Source organism: Maniola jurtina, chromosome 12 (genome assembly GCF_905333055.1).
Source record: "Maniola jurtina chromosome 12, ilManJurt1.1, whole genome shotgun sequence".
In the NCBI taxonomy this organism is placed as follows: Eukaryota; Metazoa; Arthropoda; class Insecta; order Lepidoptera; family Nymphalidae; genus Maniola; species Maniola jurtina.
Genome location: NC_060040.1, coordinates 9,141,719 through 9,147,718, shown reverse-complemented (window position 1 = coordinate 9,147,718; position 6,000 = coordinate 9,141,719).

The following is a 6,000-nucleotide window of genomic DNA, read 5'->3' as shown; positions in this document are numbered from 1 at the left end:
CAGTATGGGGAAATCTAAAACCATAGGAGATACAGGAAAACTGTCTGAGAAAACTTCAGCTCTTTTTTGTGAAAACAATTTTGGCATAGTCAATTTTTGTATTTATTTATTTATTTGACCATTTTCTGCAGTCCCAGTTTTTTTTTCGATACAATGAAATGATCCTTATCTACAAGAAACTGAGTCGATCAGCATTAAAAAAAATTATGTCAATATCAATGATTTTTATAGACAACTCACGCTTGACCAAAATTATTTTCACAAACAAAGAGCAGAAGTTTCCTGAGACAGTTTCCCTGTACCTCCTATGGTTTTGGAATTCCCCATACTGTCCCAGTTTAAAAAAAAACCACACTGTGTGACACCAACTTAGCACTTAGAAAAAAAAAACTCAAATTCTATTCCGTGAGATGCCTATTTTCCACAGGTGAAATCATGTAATAATAACCTCGAACTGAAATTCTATAAATTCTATGAAATCTTATCAATATCATCTTTGAGGTTGTTTGAGGAAAGAAGTATATATCTGATATTCAGATTATATTAGTATTTATCTGCATGCTACCTTTATATCGGATTTCGATGGCACACGAATGAAATACGAGTATACCTTACCGGCACGCTAATCCCTTGTTGAAATTTTCATTTTGGAAAGTAAAATAGCTTGTTTTTTACACAGACAGATACACAGATACACAAAAACACACGTCAAACTTATAACACCCCTATTTTTGGGTCGGGGGTTAAAAATGACGCATATCAGAAAATCTTATACAAGTGTAAATAAAAAATTATAACACCCCCACCCCGAAGGTTACAGTAACTAGAAAAGAGCTGATAACTTTCAAACGGCTGAACCGATTTTTTTGAATTATAGCTAAGAACACTCTCGATCAAGTCATCTTTCAAACAAAAAAACTAAATTAAAACTGGTTCATTAGTTTAGGAGCTACGATGTCACAGATAGCTACACAGATACACACGTCAAACTTATAACACCCCTCTTTTTGGAGCGGGGATTAAAAATATATACACCTGTCAGATAATCTTATGTTAAAGCTAAAAGCCAAAATAGGAGTAGAATGGCTATGCTAAGTTGGATAGTGCAAAGTGAACGGAAGTTGTTCGACTCCCTAGCGTAAACCGTATACCGACATAATACTTCCACAAAAGTTCACTCAGCAGGTAGTATAGGTAACCTTTTATAATAAAACTTTTATGATAGAGTACCTGCTTGCACGCGACATGTCGAGATGGCAATCGGGGCATCCCCACCCCGATTATTATCTCGGCTACTTACAATTTTCCGAAACATTAAGCTTTACATTTTGTGACTAGCTGATGTCCGCGACTTCGTCCGCATGGAACTCTTTGATTTTTCTGGGATAAAAAGTAGCCCATGTCACTCTTCAGGTCCTTATAACTACTATATACGAGTATGTATACAAAATATCATGGCGATCCGATGCTCCGTTGCGGTGTGATTGAAGGACAACAAACACACTTTCGCATTTTCCTCGATAACCAAAATTTTCATTTATAAGGCAGGTTTTTTTTTATTGAATATATTAAAGTAAAAAAAGGCAGGCTTAATAGTCAACTAAAACTAACTAACAGAATAAGTGGGACTGATTGCAATTGCTTGGCCTGGAACTAGATTCTAATTACTTGGACGTAGATTAGTGTCGCTGTTTCGTAGCCACACCTTTCAGACGCTCTATAAATTAAAAAAATAAATAATATTATTAATCCGTAGTCCTAATTGTTGAAGTCATGACTTCTTCGATAATAATGAATATCAGAAGCTTGTGATATCGGAAAATTGAAGTTAACAACTTATTGCCATCAGAACAGTTCCACTTTCGTAAGCAAACAGATTGTATGGCAAGAAGCAACTGGAATAATAAAATAATCCAATTTAAAGCCTTGCCCAAACCTACTAACAAATAGCTACGCCCAAAGAGTTGTATCACTTTACTAGAGCAACAATTATTATTATTGTCCTGTAAAATGGACTGCACAGTAAATTACCGTCGCCTTGGACCCGCACTTTTACTGATGATCCGTCTATATATTTTTAATCATATTATATTTAAAAGCAACTCACGTGGTTATATTATTGGAACAGATATTGATAAAATTTACGTAAACTAAAAAATGTTTATTAGGTTTCCAAGGTTTGAAACCCAAATGTTTATTAGGTTTTCCAACCCAATGTTTATTAGGTTTTTTAGGAAAGTAGCAAGAAATCGATGGATGAGGAAGGCTCTCGGGAGACATCGCTGGCGCAAACGCCAATTAATTGATTGATTGAAGCTTTGCTTTGTAATGAGTGTGTGCTCTTACGATTCCCGCGATGTGAAGTTTACTGCTTCATCAACTCAATGGGTGCGGAGGAACAATAGCTTGTAAAATAATTGCTTGCAGAAGTTGTTGTTCCGTAGCGAAATACCGTGCAGTTTTTGTTTGTATTTTTTCTTGTGTTCTTATAGTCGTACTCACCTATATTAATGGAGATTTTTCAATTTGTTGTACAGACAGAAACAAAGCATTTGATGAAATGATTTCCGTCTGAAAATTGCAAGCTAATGAGTCTCTAAGTCCCTAATTAATGAAGCACAGCTCACGATGTGTCATGACTCATGTACGAGTGGCTTACTAACTTCGCCGTCACACGATCTAGTTTGAAGAACTTCTAGTTTAGTAATTGGTTAGGCCTTGCTTAACATATGAAATAGAAATAGGTACAATCATACTGTTAGAAGTTTAAATATATTATGTACCTACTCATTGTAACGTACCTACCCAAGTCCCAACCCAGCGTAGTGTAGGCATTTGAGTTTCCAAACATCTACTTTATCATAATCCATACTTAGTAATATTATAAATACGAAAGTGTGTCTATCTATCGGTCTGCTAGCTTTTCACGGCCCAACCGTTTAACTGATTTGGTTAGGTACAGAGTTAACTTACATCTCGGATAAGAACATAGACTTTTGTCGGGACTTTTTGTCACGGAAAATCCAAAATTAAAAACCTAAGAATAGTTTAAACAGTGGAAATTCATAAAATTAGAAAACAAAATTTACTAAGATGCTATACTATAAACATTTGGAAGTTCTCGTCTTTGGAATTGCAACGTATATAGTTCAAAAGGAAATTAACCAATTTCCGTCTGAGCTACGGTTTCACAAACATTGATTTCTATAATAAGTTTAAATATTTGCCTTCCTCGTACATTTTAGGCAACATGTTTAGAATTAAAATGTAATTTATGTATTGAAGCTCGTGATAGCCTAGTGGTTAGAACGTCCGCCTCCTAATCTGAGGTCGGGGGTTCGATCCTGGGCACGCACCACTAACTTTTCAGTTATGTGCGTTTTAAGCAATTAAATATCACTTGCTTTAACGGTGAAGGAAAACATCGTGAGGAAACCTGCATACCTCAGAGTTCTCCATATTCTCAAAGGTGTGTGAAGTCTGCCAATCCGCACTGGGCCAGCATGGCGAACTATGGCCTAAACCATTCTAAGAAGTCTAATAATAAGATCTATCATTCTAAGAAGAGACCCGTACTCAGTAGTGGGGCGGAAATGGGTTGATCAGGTTATGTACTGAGATCGTTCGAAATTTTTTATATTTTATCATGCTTATACCACAAGACGTGTTCATCGATAGATGAGCCTACGTTCCTTCTTTCTTGCATTAAGTTGACTTTTACACGATTTTATACTTACAGAAAATATGTACCTACATATAGCATAGTTTTTTTTTTACAATAAAAAAAAATAGTATTGCAACCCCTACGCGGCATCGCTTTGACGCTACGCTAAAGCAGCGCTACGATGCTACAAATCTGCTACGACTATGTACCTATCTATGATACACTATACTAGATATTTCAGAGTTCATAATATGATATTATCCTAACTAGGACCAAGTTCTTAAGTAAGACAAAGGAGTAAAGTCATAAAATATAACTTTGCAAATAGCTACATAATACATACTAACTCCCTAACATCTACAATTTGCCTAGTAAATAGTTTGCGATATTAGTTTTGTCGTCATAATATTGTAAACTTTAGCAGTTAATGTATCAAAAGTAAGTACACCAATATGTGCGTTACTAAATAAACATCATACTCTTCAAGGCTTATTAAAAGCTATTCGTAGCTTTTATTTGCGAAATCGTTTCATTGGTGAAACCACGTTGTTACGTACATAGGTACTTAATTATTTTGAACATATTGCACTAAGGTGAAAGACTAGTAGTAATTCAAATGTAGTAGGTTTAATTCAAGAATGTATGAACTGCAAACAAGTCAAAGAAAACATGAGTTGATACTTCAAAGCCTTTTTTCAGCATTTCAAACCCCATTCATTATGCAAATGACTTGAGCTTGTTTTGTAAGGAAACCCTAGAATGAATAATCATGAATATTATTCAAAATAGTAGCGACCAAAAAGTTTTTGACAATTTTTGTTAGCTTATCTCCTCTTTCCTTGCGTCGCTCCCTCATTACTGAAGGTCATGGCTCCTTTCTGATAACACCTTCTTTTTCCAACGCAACCTGTTCTTTGACGTATGATAAGCCCAATAGATGTTAGAATCAAGATCGTCATCAGGTCCATCCCATATTTCGGGCCACATCTTGTGACCTCTTACCTTGGGGTCTTCCATATAAGCATGAGTTTTTCTATGCTGGTGACTTCTTTCCTGGCTATGTGACCGAAGTTATCGAGTGTTTTTCGCAGACAAATCGTAGCTAAGTTTTTACACCTAGCGTTTTTAATTTGCAGACGTTTGTTCTGTACTCAGTCTACGTGAAACTCAGCATTCAGCTCCAGCAATTCATCTCGAAGGTTTCTTTTCCGGTAGCTTATCTAATACCTACCTTTACCTAAACAAAACCAAGCTGGTGTGGAAATGGAAAATATTTGAAAGAAATAGTTCTCGTCGCCCACCGACTGATGTACACTGCTGAATACTGGCCTTTTGTAGGGACTTCCACATGCCACAGTCTTGGGCTGACTAAATCCACATCCTGCGAATCGTATGATATCCTCTGTTCATCTAGTAGGGGAACTATCAATATTGTGCTTTCCCTTTGCTTTATTCTTTCCTAATAAAATAAAGGAGGATGATGAAAATACTTACCTTTACTTCAAAAAGTAAGGCAATTAACAAAGTAAAACTATAGGCATGTTTGTCACTTTAATTTAATAAATAAAATACATAGGCATAAAATTGCAAACTGGATTAGCAAAGGTATGTTACCAGATGTATAAATGCATTGTAAAAAGAGTCTCAAAAGATTAAGAACTCACCAAAAAGCCAAAATTATAGGCTTTGCTGTTTACTGTGTCAGAATTATTGAAGGTTTCGAAATTATACTTGTACCCAAAATATGCACTGTCTGTGATGCTCATAAAATACAGCTTTGAGCAGTATTTTTAGGCTTGACTAGAATTTTGTTTTATTGCTTACAATAAAGTCATACATTACATACAACATAATATTAATATTAATTCTGTTGTGTAAAAAACTTTTAATCATCGTGACAAAGATACAATTGTTTCTATTTCTTACATATAAGATCCTTGAGAGTTTTGTACACAATTGAATTTAAAACTTCAATTAATTACTATTCTTTAAAGTATGTACTATTTTAAGTAGGTACATACAAGTACACAAATAAACTTAAAATACTTGTCTAAGTAATTAAATACAATAGTAAATGACAACAATAATAAGATCGAATGAATATTGAGCTACCCTACATATAAATACAATATCGACAATTTCGTTCCATAAATAAATAATACTACAAGCTACAACTTAATTGAAGCGCAAACGATTAAACAATAAAGACAATAAGAATGATTTAAAAAACAACACGTAAATAAATACCTATTGATAAAAAGGGCAATTTGGCGTTTTAAAGCTATCGATTAGCTATTAGATCAATCTGGATCATTCACAAAGTAAAAAAAATATGT